Genomic DNA, 17,317 nt, shown 5'->3' on the forward strand with positions numbered 1-17,317 from the left:
CCACCACCGACTTATGCTCAACAAAGGCCAATTGGAGGGGCAAGTCCTTCAGATCCCATCTCTGTACCTGATTTGGATGATCCAAAGGAACAAGAGAAGCTCAAATGTGGATCCGTTGAATCGAAAGATAATCCCGATACTCATCAAAAATTTGACCTTTTTGAGGAAAGACTGCGCATGGTAGAAGGAATGGGAATGTATTGTTCTATGGATGCAATTGAGCTTTGTCTGGTTCCAGATGTGGTTATACCCCCAAAGTTCAAAGTTCCAGACTTTGAGAAGTATGATGGAACCAAGTGCCCGGTCACACATATCACCATGTATTGTAGAAGGATGGCCGCATATGCTCATGATGACAAACTCTTGATACATTGCTTCCAAGATAGCCTTACTGGTGCTGCAGCAAAATGGTACGTCCAATTGGACCGCAATCGAATCCACACGTGGAAAGACCTTGCTTGGGCGTTTGTAGCTCAGTATAAGCACGTTACAGATATGGCTCCGGATCGCCTTTCTTTACAAAACATGGAGAAGAAAACCACTGAAAGCTTCAAAGAATACGCTCAAAGATGGAGGAATGTGGCCTCTCAAGTTCAGCCACCATTGACTGAGAAAGAAACCACTGTAATGTTTGTTAACACCTTGCGAGCCCCTTACTATGAACGATTGGTTGGTAGTGCCACAAAGAACTTTGCTGATATGGTGATTTCGGGAGAAATGATAGAAACTGCCATTAAGCAAGGGAAGATAGAAGGAGGTGATATGGCAAACACAAGGAAAGGGGGAACTTTCAAGAGGAAAGAAGGAGAAGCCCAAGCCATTACTTCAGGACAACACCAAGGAGGAACATACAACCCTTACCAGCCATATCTACCATACCCCTATTACCCAGCTGTGCACAACACTTCACAAAGCCCATACCCATACCCGCCTATGCCAAATGCCTTCCCTAACCCGTACCCATATAATCCCATCCAACAGACACCTTACCCACCTGCTTCCACACCTGTTACAGCTTCAACCACACAACAGACAACACCTTCAAACAACCATACTACCGGTGAATCAAGAGGATGGCGAAACAAGCAAGAGAAAGTGCAGTTTGACCCAATCCCAATCCCTTATGCTGAACTCTTCACTCAGTTAGTTGCAAACCATCTAGTAGCACCCTTATACATAGAGCCATTAAAACCCCCGTTCCCGAGATGGTATGACGCTTCCGCCCATTGTGATTATCATTATGGAATCGAAGGTCACTCGATTGAAAATTGCACGGCATTCAAGCATAAGGTGCAGGGGTTTATCAAGGCAGGAATCCTGAACTTTGAAAAAAAGACAGAACAGAATGTTAACAACAACCCACTGCCAAATCATGTTGGGGCGGGGGTAAATGCGATCGAAAGGGAGGTGTATGTCAAAAGGAACATTCGGGAAGTGGAAACCTCCATGGAGAAAGTATTTGAAGCCTTGGTAAAAGCCGATATGCTCGAGGTGTGGCCTGAATGTCCTAATGTGAATGACTCACGAGATATCCAAAGACTATGTTGCTTGTATCACAAAGGATGTGTGGGACATTCAATCCAGGATTGTAGTTCTTTCCAGAAGGAAGTGCAAAGAATGATGGACGAATCAAAGATCGAGTTTTATACGGAAGCTTCAGAGTCAGCAGTAAACATGATATCCAAGGAGTCCACTCACCCAATGAAGATAAAACCTTTGACCATTTTCTACGAACCAAAAGGAGAGTTTGTGGAGGACAAAAACCGTGCCAAGATGATCATCGAAGTCCCTAAACCCTTCCCCTACAAAGACAACAAAGCTGTCCCATGGAACTACAACTGTAATGTACAAGTTTCGGAAGCGAAGAAATGGATAGCTGAATCTCAAGATGATGCTGCCAATATAACTGGTGTTGGAGGGATTACCCGCAGCGGACGCTGCTATTCACCGGAAGCATTCGAGAATCTCAAGAAGGAGAAGGGAGAGGAAAAAGAGCAAAGTCCTAGAGAAGAAAAGGTACAACCTCCGGAATCGACAGATGGCTCGAAAAGATCGGTGACAGAAAAAGAAGCTGCCGAGTTCCTCAAGTTCATCAAACATAGTGAGTACAATGTAGTTGAGCAATTGAACCGGATGCCCGCTCGTATTTCACTACTATCTTTGCTCCTCAGCTCAGAACCACATAGGAACTCTCTGATGAAGATTCTGAACCAAGCATATGTGGATCATGATATCTCAGTTGAAAATTTGGACTACATTGTTGGGAACATTTCGGTGGGTAACATAATATCCTTTAGCGATGAAGAAATCCCTTCTGGAGGTAGAGGAAATTACAAAGCCTTGCACATCACTACCAAGTGTAAAGGTTGTACCGTCGCAAAGGTACTGCTTGACAACGGATCGTCCTTAAATGTGATGCCCATGAGGACCTTGGCCCATTTACCCATCAACGTGTCCTACATGCGAAAGAGTCAGATGATCGTAAGAGCTTTCGATGGGACAAGGAGAGAAGTAGTAGGGGACATCGAGATACCGGTAGAAATTGGCCCATGTACCTTTACCATTGAATTCCAGGTTATGGATATTGCTCCTTCATACAATTATTTGTTGGGAAGACCTTGGATACACATGGCTGGGGCCATACCTTCATCTCTTCATCAGAAGGTCAAGTTCATCGTGGAAGGGAAAATTGTCTGTGTTAACGGGGAAGAGGACTTACTCATAAGCAAGCCAGCAGATACGCCTTACGTGGAAGTAGCGGAAGAAGTGCCTGAATGTTCCTTTCGATCCTTCGAGTTCGTTAACACTACGTATGTGGGAGAAGGAACCACACCGCCTATTCCGAGACTTTCCAAGACCACCAAGATGATTGTCAGTCAGATATTAGGAAAGGGATACCGAGCGGGGGCAGGATTGGGAAGAGAACTACAAGGCATTAGAAGTCCCATACGTACTACCAGAAATGAAGAAAGGTTTGGCCTGGGGTACAAGCCAACTAAGAAGGAAAGAGAAGAAATGATAGCCGAAAGAAGAAAAGAAAGGTTGGCTCGCTTTAAGGGGCATGAGTTGGAAATCCGAGGAATGACATATCCTCATCTTTACAAGACATTCCGATCTGGAGGTTGCATCTTTCCTGAATAACTCACCGTTGGGAACCAAGAATCAGTGTCAGCTTTAGGAGGGACTTTTTCTGATTTATCAATATGTGCAACGGAGGAAGGTGAAGAACAGTCAGGAAATGTGGATGAGATTCCTACTACATACCTTGGGCCACCGAATCTAAAGCTAAGCAACTGGACCACCATGAGTTTACCAGTCACTTGTGATTCAATTTCAAAGTAATGCAAACTAAACATCCATGCTTATGCCCAAAAGCATTGGAATTTTATGTATCGGGCTTTTTATCATTTATCATTTTAATAAATTGACATGCGTAGTGCATTTCTCATATCTCTTCTCATAATTAATCATTTCCATTAGTGTCATTTCATCCCTTTATTTTAACTATTTACCTATACAATAGCTCTACATATTTCAATTCCCTTTACCTTCCAGGATTCCAAATAATGAATGCAAAGATGATAATGACAGTGGTCTTGAAGTTGATTTTGAAAAAGGTACAAGTGTCAGTGAACTTGACAATACAGAAAACGTGGAGGATTATGATTTAACTCCGGACTTGTTAAGACTAGTAGAACAGGAGGGGAGACAAATTGTCCCACATCAAGAGACACTTGAAACAATTAATTTGGGAGATGAAGAAAATAAGAAAGAAGTTAGAATTAGTGTGACGTTGGTGTCAATGGAAAAAGAAAAACTAATAAAGCTACTTCATGAATATGTAGATGTGTTCGCATGGTCTTATCAAGATATGCCAGGACTCAACACAGACATTGTAGCCCATAAACTGCCTTTGAAACCTGAATGCAAACCGATTAAGCAAAAGTTGAGAAGAATGAAACCTGAAATGTTGTTGAAAATTAAAGAAGAAGTGAAAAAGCAGTTCGATGCAGGATTCTTGGAAGTAGCTAAGTACCCTGAATGGGTTGCAAATATTGTCCCAGTTCCTAAGAAAGACGGGAAGGTGAGAATGTGTGTGGATTATCGAGACTTGAATAGAGCTAGCCCAAAAGATAATTTTCCTCTTCCCCACATTGACACCCTTGTTGACAATACTGTCCGCCACTCCATGTTTTCCTTTATGGATGGCTTTTCAGGGTATAACCAAATTAAGATGGCACTAGAGGATAGAGAGAAAACTACCTTCATAACTATGTGGGGAACCTTTTGTTATAAGGTAATGCCATTTGGTTTGAAGAATGCCGGGGCAACTTATCAGCGAGCTATGGTGACTCTCTTCCATGATATGATGCACAAAGAGGTTGAGGTGTATGTGGATGATATGATTGTAAAAGCTCGCAAAACAGAGGACCATGTGACTAATCTTGAAAGATTATTTAAGAGGTTACAAAAATTTCAGCTCAGATTAAATCCGGCAAAGTGCACTTTTGGAGTCACTTCAGGAAAGCTACTGGGTTTCATCGTCAGTGAAAGAGGAATAGAAGTTGACCCAGATAAGGTTCAAGCAATCCGTGATTTGCCCCTTCCCAAGACGTAAAAAGAAGTTAGAGGATTTTTGGAGAGATTAAATTATATAGCCCGGTTCATATCACAACTCACACTCAAATGTGACCCGATCTTCAAACTCCTTCGCAAACACAATCCGGGGGCGTGGAATGAGGAGTGCCAAGTTGCTTTTAACAAAGTTAAAGAATATTTGTTGAGTCCGCCAGTATTGGCACCACCTGTGGTCGGGAGACCCCTCCTTTTATACTTAACGGTAAATGAAGGATCCATGGGATGTGTGTTAGGGCAACATGATGAAACTGGTAAGAAAGAAAGGGCAGTTTACTACTTGAGCAAGAAGTTCACTGAATACGAGTCCAAGTATTCCTCGTTGGAAAAGATGTGTTGTGCTTTAGCATGGACGGCGCATCGACTCAGGCAGTACATGCTATATCATACCACTTGGCTCATTGTAAAGTTGGACCCGATTAAATACATCTTCGAGAAACCTTCCTTATCAGGTAGAGTGGCAAGATGGCAAGTGTTATTGTCTGAATATGATATTGTATATGTGTCCCAGAAAGCTATCAAAGGAAGTGCAATCGCAGATTTTCTTGCAGAAAGGGTGGAAGAGGATTATGAACCAATGGAGTTTGAGTTTCCAGATGAGGACTTGATGTCAATATGTCAAACAAGTGGGGAGGAATCAGAGAAAGAGAATTGGAAGATGTTTTTCGACGGAGCTTCGAATGCCTTGGGGCATGGCATAGGGGTCGTGTTAGTATCACCAGAAGGAGATCATTATCCCGTTATAGCTAAACTCAACTTCTATTGCACCAATAATGTAGCTGAATATGAAGCTTGTGTCATGGGCATTCAAGCAGCAATCGAGAGGAAAATTCACATTTTGGAAGTGTATGGGGACTCTGCTTTGGTTATTTATCAGTTGCGAGGAGAATGGGAGACACGTGACTCAAAGTTAGTTCGGTATCACAAGTATGTATCAAAGTTGATTGAAAATTTTGATGAAATTTGCTTCAATCATTTGCCCCGAGAGGAGAACCAAATGGCCGATGCATTAGCCACGCTGGCGGCAATGTTCAAAGTTGGTACCAATGTCAAGATCCAACCCATCATGATTAATCTTCGAGAGTGTCCCGCGCACTGCTCTAGTGTAGAAGAAGAAATAGACGGGAAACCGTGGTACCATGATATTGTGCATTATCTCAAATTTCAGCAGTACCCGGATCAAAGCTCAGAAAATGATAAGAAAATCATTAGAAGGTTGGCAATGAATTTCTTCTTGGATGGGAACATCTTATACAAGAGAAGTAGGGATCAAACGCTTTTGAGATGCGTGGATTCAACCGAAGCTCGGAGAATAGTCGAAGAAGTTCACGAAGGAGTTTGTGGAGCACATGCAAGTGGGCATAAGTTGGCGAGACAGGTCATGAGGGCAGGGTATTACTGGCTCACGTTGGAAAAGGATTGTATAGACTTCGCTCGAAAGTGTCACAAGTGTCAGATATATGCGGACAGAATCCACACCCCTGCTAATTCACTGCATGTATTGGCATCACCATGGCCATTCTCAATGTGGGGCATGGATGTGATTGGGTTGATAACCCCGAAGGCATCAAATGGGCATCGATTTATTCTGGTGGCAATTGACTACTTCACTAAATGGGTAGAAGCAGCATCTTATGCCAATGTGACCCAGAAAGTGGTATGTAAGTTCATCCAAAAGGAAATAATATGCCGCTATGGTCTCCCGGAAAGGATCATCACGGATAACGCTAGTAACCTCAATGGTTCGATAATGAAAGAGGTTTGTGCCAAGTTCAAGATCAAGCATCACAATTCAACACCTTATCGCCCAAAGATGAATGGAGCAGTGGAAGCAGCCACCAAGAACATCAAAAGGATAATTGAAAAGATGACAGATATATACAAAGATTGGCATGAGAAGTTACCTTTTGCTTTGCATGCTTATCGCACAACAGTCCGAACTTCCACGGGAGCTACACCGTTCTCTTTGGTATATGGGATGGAAGCAGTTTTGCCAATTGAAGTGGAAATTCCTTCCCTTCGGGTCCTTAAAGAAGTACAGTTGGAAGAAGCCGAATGGGTTAATGCTCGGTATGAGCAATTGAATCTCATAGAAGAAAAAAGGTTGACAGCACTTTGCCATGGGCAGTTATATCAAAAGAGAATGATGAGGGCATATGACAAGAAGGCACACTCTCGACAGTTCCGAGAAGGAGAATTAGTATTAAAAAGAATTCTCCCGAACCAGCATGATCTTCGTGGGAAATGGACACCAAATTGGGAAGGACTATTCGTGATGAAAAAAGCTTTTTCAGGAGGAGCACTAATTTTGGCAGAGATGGACGGAAGGGAGTTTTCCAACCCGGTAAATGCCGATGCTGTCAAGAAATATTTTGCATAAAAAAAAAAAAAAGAAGAAGAAGAAAGAAGAAAAAGAAAATTTTCAAGTTGAAAACCTGAAAAGGCGGCTTGAATCTGGGAGATGTGTTTAGGGCGAAAACCCGAAAGGGCGGTCTAGACACGAAAGAGGTCCAAGTACTACAAAAGCTTAACACAGAAAGGGTGAAGATCATGATTCGAGATGTTCATACAAAAGACGAGGGAGCTGACAAATGTGCCTATTTCGGGATAAAATTTTGAGACTACTGTTAATATCTATCGAAACAGTCATTAAGAAAGGACTGTATCCCCTGTTCCTTGTCATTATACTTGATTGTAGAAACTTCACTTTTTTCTAATGAAAAGTAGCCTTTTGCTCCCAACAATGCCCTCATTTCCATTCTGCCAAAAGAGGAGATATGAGTACATTGCATTGCATTTGTCATAAAATTGGAATGATACTTAATAAAGAGCATGATAAAGTAAGAAATGTTTGCAATATTTTGAAAAAGGATCATAATCGACAGGGAATGAAATGGAGTCTAAGAAGGGAAAGAAAGGAATGGGATTAGCAATAGAATGGAGCACAGTAAAAATGTGAAGAGTGATTGGACCATGCATATGATAGAAGAAGAAAACAGTTATGAGCAATAAATTGAGGAAGACGAGAGATCGGAAATGTGATCGATTCATCCCCCATTGATCAAAGAAAAGGCTCTAAAAACACTAAAAAAAAAAAAAAAAAAAAAAAAAAAGGAAACTGATGAAGATGAATTGACATGTTCAAAATTTTAAAGTAATTGAAAAATAGGGAAATTCATTTTCAAAATTATATGAATTTCAGATGAGGAATTGATTATTTTTCACCATTTCCAAAAAGGAAAAAGGTTTCGTTGCCTCAGTTTTGAGGAGTTCATTTTAAAGTTTCAGTGCCTCAGTTTTGAGGAGTTCGTTTTTAAAGTCTCGTTGCCTCAGTTTTGAGGAATTCATTTTAAAAGTTTCAGTGCCTCAGTTTTGAGGAGTTCATTTTTAAAGTCTCGTTGCCTCATTTTTGAGGAGTTCGTTTTTAAAGTCTCGTTGCCTCATTTGTGAGGAGTTCATTTTAAAAGTCATATGGCCTCAGTTTTGAGGAATTTATTTAAACTATATATATATATATATAAATATAATAATAATAATAATAAATATAATAAAAATTTGGTAAGAGAATTAAAGAATTTAGTCAAATACAGTGTCTACGTCTTTGCACTATTTCGAATTTTCGAAAAGCTCAAAGAGGGGCAGCTGTAGACACTAAATTACAAACAAAAAAAATTAAAAATATATAAAAAATGAAAAAAAAGGGAGAGAGGTACGACTGGCAGGGTGCGGACGCACCCTGCCAGGCACCTCTCTCACCTGCCAGACGCGAATTTTTCGCGTCTGGCAGGGTAGTGGAGCGCCCCCTCCAGAGCCCAGAAATCGGGTATAAAGGAGAGGGGGCACTGTAGCATGAGGGGGAGGAACCTGCAACAAAAAATTCCAGCAGCCACACAAAAAATCCACAAAAGAAATCGGAAGATCTGGCGCAAGGGGAAGGAGCACCGAACGGAGGAAGAGAGAGAGAGGAGCGGCGGCTGGCGCGGCATCAGATCTGAAAATGACGCAGTGCCAGCGGCAGTGAGGATCCACGCCGCAAGGAGGAGCTCGCCGGCGGAGAAGGAACCAGACCATCGACGCCACCAGATCTGCCGCTGGAAGGAAGAGCCGATCCAAGACAGCTGCGACGCCACCGGTTGGGGGAAAGCCGACTTGACCCACGCCGCAAGGAGGAGCTCGCCGGTGGAGAAGGAACCAGACCATCGACGCCGCCAGATCTGCCGCTGGAAGGAAGAGCCGATCCGGGACAACTGCGACGTCACCGGTTGGGGAAGTCGACCGTAAGAGTTCGCCGGCGTGAGATTTCCTGCAGGGTGACAGCCAAGGGGGAGTTCGCCGGCGTGAGGGGGAGAAATCCAGCGGAGGAAGAGTGTAGAGAGAAGTTAGAGAGTTTGTGGGTAGAGAGAGAAAGTGAAGGGAAGAAATGGGAAGAAAAGAAAGAAAAAAGGGGTTTTATAGTTAGAGTTTAAAGTTAAACGGTGTCGTTTTGGGGAATACGATTGGGCAGCTCAAGGGCATTCAAAACGACTGCGTTTTGGCTCAGGAAGGCTGAATACTTGGGGCACGCTCACGGGCTTTCTGCCAGACTGATGCATACTGGGCTAAGTTGGGCTTGAATCTTGGGTAAGTTTTAAATCTTGGGCTTTTGTTTGTGATAGTTATGATGATTTTCTTAATGTAGTCTTTTGTTAGTAAAATAATGGGGACATAGTATAATAACATGGTAATATAAATTAAAAATAATAATAATAAGTAAAAAAAATCAAAATCATTAAAATAGAAAATATATAAAAAAATAGGTAAATAACAAAAACAATGATAATAAAATAATAATATAAACGAATGAAACAAATGGTAGGCTAAAAGATTAAATTAAAAATTATTAGATTAAGCATTAAAATAATAAAATAGGTATGAGAATCAATATTAGAAAGTTAACCCTTTTAAAAAATATATACATATATATAATTAATAAAATAATTGGCCGATGATGGGATAATCGATCGAGATGCGAGAAGTCGCAATCCCGAGTTTATGTTCCCTAGGCTCGGGATCCGAATCAAGGCTCCACCAGTATGATGGGAGGGCCTCGATTTCAAGATTCCGAAATCCTTAGTAAATAAAGAGCTTGATTATACAAAAAAAATTACTTGATAAAATTACTTGATAAAAATAAATAATAAGTAATAAATAATAATAAAGTAATAACAATTCAAACATATGATAAATAATTAATTTACGGAAATATAATATACATGACATTAAATAAATAAATAAATAAATAAACAATAAAAATAACTAATCTAAAATTAAGTATTGAGTATTAAGTGGCATAAACTATAAAAAATGTGAAGATAAAGATAAAAAAAATAAAATAATAATAGTATACATATGAAGTAAGATCTTAGGCATTAGGTTTGAATAAAAGATTGCTTATGAAAATATGTAAATAATAAAAATATAAAAAATATATATAAAATAAAAAATAGTATAATAAAAATATATAATTTTTGCTTACTAAAATAATATAGAATTATAAGCAATTTGTCTAAGTATAAATGGAAAACATAAGAACTTAGAACAAAAAAATGTAAAGATAAAGATAAAAAAAATAGTAATAATAAGAAATAAGAATAGGAAATATGATAATAAAATATATAATAAAATAAAAAATATTGATGATAATAAAAAATAAATAATTGTATTAGCATAGCATATACATATCGCATCATACATATCATTGCATATTAATATTTTTGTTTTCGAGTTTAAGCCCCGATGATGGGATCTTTCGGGGATCCTGCGAAGGCGGGTATTTCTCGAAAAGTTCCTTAGGTGAAAAGATGTCCTCGGGTCCCACCAGTATGATGAGAGGGCTCGAGAACCATCTTTAATAAAAGGCTTTTGCCCGAATTAGGTCCATTATGCACAAAATATTATTTTAAAAAGAAAATGTACGATGACCCCGAAGACGGGAATTATTCGTCGAATTTGCGAAGGCGAGTTTCTCGAATAATTCCCTAGGTGAGAGAATATCCCGAGTCCCACCAGTATGATGGGCGGATTCGGAAAATATCCTCGATAAAAGGTTATTTGTCCGGCATTTTTATCTCACGCCATGCATTTCATCTCGCCACTCATTTGCATTCCATTTTAGGTTAAATAAGAGATAAAATAAAAATAATAATTAAGAAAATCTAGTGAAATTAAAATTAAAGCCCAATAGGATAATCTAAAAATGGTACCGTTCATGGAACGGGCGTCCGAGGGGTGCTAATCCTTCCCCGGGCGTAACCTTACTCCCGAACCTAGATCCAGAAAATTGTAGACCGGTTTAAGGTTCTTTTCGGTGGACTTAAAATTAATTTAAGTTTGCATCGATTAAAATCGAGTCAATAGGTGGCCAATCGCACCTAGTAAAAAAAAAAAATTGGTGGCGACTCCTGGTTTAATTTTTTAGTGAGTTTTCACATTCACGTCTGGCGGTCGGGTTCCCGGACCCGCACGTTACGACACCTAGTTAATTAAATTATTTAATCAAAGCATTGGGCCTAATTAATTAAATTGTTTAATTAAATCATTGAGCCTGATTAATTAAATTAAACAATTAAGTGATTGGGCCTAATTGATTAAATTTGTTTAATTAAGTCATTGGGCTTAATTGATTAAAATTGTTTAATTAAATTGTTTGGCTTAATTAATTAAATTATTTAATTAAGTTATTGGGCCTAATTGATTAAATTAAACAATTAAGTTAATTGGGCTTCTTAAGGATTTAATTAAATTGTTTAATCAAATTATTGGATTAATTGGTAATTACAAAATAGTTTTGTAATTAGGGTTTAAAATTAATCCAAGGTATAAATACCTTGTTATAGCCTCCAAACAAAATGAGAGAAAACGGCTGAAAAAAAAAGGGGTAACGACACATTAGAAATTCCTTTTGTGAAGAAAAATAGTTTTTCATTCACTTGATTTCTTGTGTGTGTTCAACCCCACAATTTTGTGTGGATTATGAGTTTATGAAACTCATCTTTGCTAGCACATTGTCAAGGCATAGCACTCCCAATCCTTAAAGAATGACTTTCTAATTCATTGGTGTGGATCACCATTAAAGGCTGCACAAGGATTCTTTGGACAACTTTAGTTTGCAGCAACCGGGCTGAGGTGGTTGAGCTTTTTGAAGGCTGATTTGGTAGTTTAACAAAGGATTCATCAACCTTTGTTATTTAGATAAACTGATATGATCATACATGTTTATTTTTAATTTAATTATGTACTCAATTTGACATGAAAGAGATCCTGGGAAGGTGAGGCGTAATTTAATTAGTTTAAATTTATTTTTGCTGCGTTTTATTTGTATTTGATACATGATCAGCCCTCACCCAACAGTATGAACAAAAGTTGCAAGAAAGCAGGCCATAACAGGAAAGGAAGGGCAAGGTTAGTGCCTTCTGTTTTTTGGTCCTTTTTTGTTCTTGAGTCTTGACCTGAAACATCTTATATGTTACTGATATTTCCTTTTTTTTATTTTGCATGCTCATGATTGGGGAGGTCTTGTACGTTACTATATGTTACTTACAACAATTTATTGCTTAATGGATCATTATTGAACGATTGGCATTGTTATATAACAAATATTTGATGATATATTTCTAAACCAGGTTGTGTGGTTTGCAGGGGCGAAGTTAGAGCATTTTTAAAAGGAGACCAAACAGAAAAAGACACTTAACAGTTGAAGAGAACTTTACATATTATTCAATTCTCAATCAACTAAAAAATTAAATAAAATTCACAAAACATTGAACATATAAAAAAATACATATTAATAATAATGACGGTACCATATTTTGAATTTCTCTTTAAAATTGATTTTGATGTGATTGTCAAAATTTTTTGAGAATTTCAAAAGGTTTGAAAATTAGTTCTTTAGTCTTAATGACCTCTATACTTCTGAATAAATTTAGATGGATTTTTAATTAATATTTTATATTTTCCAGTTGTTTTGTGATGGTATGTAAATTTAGATTTATATAGGTGTTTTGTTCGACTATCATTTTAATGTCTCTTGAGTAACCTTGTTCTCCTAAGTCTGAGGATCTCATCCCTAATGGAGTTGCCCTTATTCCTATATTCTTGTGAGAATACTGAACTTCTATTAAAGGAGGATGTTGAGATTCAAATTCTTCTTTAATTGTCTGCCATTTGACTATATTTTTTGTAGTATTTATTGATCCTAACTAATATTCTTCAAACCATGAAAAGAATTCTATTAGAATCTTATGGTTCTCCATAAAATCATAATATTCTTGTAGAATTTGATCTTTTTCATTTTTATATGTTTCTAGATAGTTTTTTCTTTTTTGCTTATTTTTCTTAGAGTATAAATGCTTTTTACACCATTCTTTATTGATTTTAAATTTTCTTTGTATTACAAAAATTTCAAAATTTTCTTCACCAGTTGTGGTTATGTTTGGATTTTGGTCATTGATGAATATGTTGGAGACATGTTAAGTGAGTTAGTTGGGCTAAGTTCTTGCTTGTTAAATATTGGTTGAGGTATGTTTGATGAATTATCTATTCCTTGTAAATTTGTTCTAATGGTGGATGGTGCTGTAGAAACGAAGGCTCTAACTATTTTATAGTCCATTTTTGTGGACGAATCATCTCCCAGGATATTCAGACTTCTTGTAGAAGCAGTAGCTTGTCCTATATCAAAAGATTGTCTTGGAGGCACTTTTGGTGGTCTGTTAAACATAGACCTGACAATTTTGGACATAACACGTTAACACGACACGAGAAGACACGGGTTAAATAGGTTTTGGGTTTGCCCTTAACGTGTTTCGTGTCTAATCGTGTCTTAAAGTGTCAGATATGACAAACACGTTTAGAACACGTTTAAACACGTTTACTTAATCGTGTTATCGTGTTCAAACGTGTATACGTGTTTAAACGTGTATACATGACACGTTTATTAACCTATTAAACATTAATAGTTAAAGACTATTTTAACCTTATATAAATAATTTTTAATAATTATTTGATGTGTATTTTAACCTTATATATGATAATGAATTTTATGTATGTTATTTATATTAAATTTTATTATATTTGATGTTATTATTATTATTTTTTTGTTATAATTATTTTTATAATTATAGATTTTAAATTTAAATAATAAAATTATATTTAATTATAAATATTTTTATTTAATCGTGTTAAACGTGTTAATCGTGTTAAACGTTTTAATCATGTTAATCGTGTTAAACGTATTATTAATAGTGTCGTGTGGTATATTGACATGTTTAATAAACGTGTTAATCGTGTCATGTCATGTTACACGTATATTAAACGTATACGTGTACGTATTTTAAATTTAAGATACGAATATTAAACATGTCGTGTTTATGTTTAGCCTTAAAGTGTTTCATGTCTAAACGTGTATGACACGTTTAAGACACGAAAAACACGAATTGCCAAGTCTAGTTAAACACTTGCTCTACAAACCTATCTCTATATTGAGCTACATGGTTTATTTCCATATTTTGGATGAGAATAGGAGTGGTAACTCCTTCAAGTCTCCTTTTGTTTGGAAGTTGGACTTCATGCTAATGTATGGTCTTAGGTATAGTAGTATGAGACCTGAACATATCTGTCTGGATTAAGAGAGTTTCTCCTCTGACATATATATATGTATATAATCGAAACCATAGAAGGAGTCTCTCTCACACTTTGCATGTAAGAGTGGAAGAGAAAACAATTTTTCAAACTCAAATGAATGACCTCTTTATTTTGTGTATTCTACACGAACTATGTAGTTTTATGAGAAAGTTCTCCTCTTATTTTCTATTAGCTTCCTGAATTGCTAATCTATCGGATTAATTTGTTGAGATATAATATGTTTTAATAAGTTATTGGGTTAGACTGTTAAGTTATAATATGTTATGATAGACTTAGATTTATATTAAGACTTAGTGGGTTTAAGTTAGTAGACTCACTTTTATTTTTTAAAATTTGATAAGCTTAGCATATTGGGTTAGAATTTATATGATAACTAGTAATATACTGATTAACTCCAATTTCATCAAACGGTTGGAGAAATATATATAGTAATTAAAAATATTTAAAATTTTTGGAGGACCGTAGCTTTCATAGTAGGGTCATTTTATTATTTTTATTTATATTAATTATTTAATAAAAAATTATTTTAAAAGAGTTATTAAAAATATATATAATATATAAAAAATTTAAAAACTTTTAGAAGTAAGAAAATAATGAGACGCTCCGCCCTTGGTGGTTGGTATCTAAGCAAACACTTTTAAGACTGCTTTCAATTTTAAGATTATAACTTGTAATATGATTAAAGATTCTTAGATTAAAGTTATGCTGCTACTATCTTAATGGATATGCTTAATTTTGCCTAAAATAACCCTTTGTTACTTTTTTTTTTTTTATGCAGCTTTTAGTGACTGTTGTTTAGCTTGAAATGTGGTTTTTGAAAGTTGTAATCTTTTAAGTGTCTTGGGGGCGGGCAGGCCCTGATTGCTAAAGAATTAGAGCCTTCCTGTTTGCATGGTCCTCTTGTTTATTTGTAAACTGAGTTAAATTTTATTTTTCTAAATGCAATTATAGATGGAGCAGTGGAGTAGGATCTAGACTTTGTAACATAATCCCATTACTTCGAACTAGGTTGAGATCAACCTTATTTCTCTTGCTGAGTCGTTAAGACATGTAACTTTTAATTTCTCTTAATTTCAAGGCAAAAATCAACTCTTTCTTTACTCAAAACAACCTTCCTTATGCATGCATATTTTAGTAGGGTAAAGATTGTGGTGTCATTTTATACACTCCCATTGTCTTTCCAACCTTTATACTACAAGTTTTGCACTTTATTGTCTGATTGCTGCAATTTTATCCCAATCATTGTCTTTCAAACGCTTGTAGTTTAAGTTTTGCGTTTGATAGTTTCATGCTATTACTTGTTTGCTTCTTTGAAGGATTGCTATAATTTTATCTCAAGGATTTGTAAAGATTTTAGTTTGTAGTTTTACATGTTGCCAAATTATCTTCCAAACCCTTTTTACTTTTGGTTTTGTCTTTTATACTTTGATGCTATTACTTGTTTGCTTTTCTTAATGCATACTACGTACGATTTTACCTGTGGGATTTTAGATACTTTAAGACTGTCTACTTCTCTTGTTTATTCTGTCTTTCTAGTGTCTTGTACTGCACTAAAAAGTTCCCTTGAGTTGATCTTAAACACAAATAAATCCTTAATTTTCATTAACCACACGTCTAAATAATGCGAATAATATATGTATTTAAAACTCATAAGAAGAGGATTCTAACTATATAAATTTCATTCTCTAAAGTCAAAGCATGTGAGAGAAATCCACGGTCAAAGTTTGACTTTTCAAGTTTGACTAAATATTTCTTCCTAACTAATTGTCTTAACGATTATTTAAGTAAAAAGCATAAGTTAATTGGAAGATTTAAAAAAGTAAATATTAATTTGCTTTATGTTGTATATCTTTCAAAAAAAATATTTGCTTTATGTGATAATGAATTGATATGTATTTTGACAGATGAACTGTGGGTTAGTGATTTACAAAGAGATGTGGCTAACTAGTGTCATAATAAGTTGTTACCATGTTAGCCTATGGGTGCATCAATGAAGTGCTTTTTATTGGAAAAGTGCAACCATTGTGAATTGGGTGCATAGATTAGGTGATGAAAAGTGTAGCCATTGAGAATTGGCTGCAAATGGAAAGTGCTGCAGTAACATACAAGAAAGGCATCCAAGTCTAAACCTTTTTATACATGGATTGTTGTTTGAAGATTTTCAGAAAAAGAGTAATGCATATTAAGCATATTCACTTTTTTATTGCAGGTAGTGGAACCCATTGGATGAAAAGCGACCCCTCACTGCTAAAATGATTTAAAAGTAAGGAAAATAATAAAAATGACAAATTGGTAATGCTAAATGTAAATGTCACGGGTTTATATTTTTAATTTAAAAGATATATTTATTAGACGGAGAAAGATCTTTAATTATAAGTCCAAAATTCACTTATCTCTCACTAATGTAAAATCATGATATTCCACTACAGCTAATTGTTCGACACTCTTATTGTGCTAACTCTTTCACTCATAGAGAAAATGAATCTATCTTGGTTCGGATCCATTTCAATCTCGATATCTCTTATGAGAGGTCTCGTATAAGTGAAACTTTAAATAAGTTTAATACCACTTATCATAAATTTATATTTTTAACTTAAAAGACATGCTTATTAAATTGAAAGGAAATCTTAAATACTCATTAGCCCAACACCTATAGTATCCCTTGGTGATATATGATTTGTGACACCAAATGTTAACAAATGCAAGATAAGTCAATTGTTTTTTTTTTAGACTCCGCCAAACTTGCTACAACAAGACATGTAGAAGGCTTAGAATCTGCCTCTTGCAAAGAAGTCCGACAGACTTGAGAATCATACATTTGGTAGACAGTATCAACAAAATATTGGGGCACCATGTGGAGAAATGCTACCGTTCTAGAGTCCGGCTACTCACAAAGAATTAAAATACCCATCTTAGTCGAACGTGGAACAAAACACATTGCAGCTCATTCAACGATTGCTAACATACTGAGATTTTCACAATCTGAAGCTTTCTGTTTTACCCA

This window comes from Theobroma cacao, chromosome 6 (assembly GCF_053813885.1).
Source record: "Theobroma cacao isolate CCN51 chromosome 6, ASM5381388v1, whole genome shotgun sequence".
In the NCBI taxonomy this organism is placed as follows: domain Eukaryota; kingdom Viridiplantae; phylum Streptophyta; class Magnoliopsida; order Malvales; family Malvaceae; genus Theobroma; species Theobroma cacao.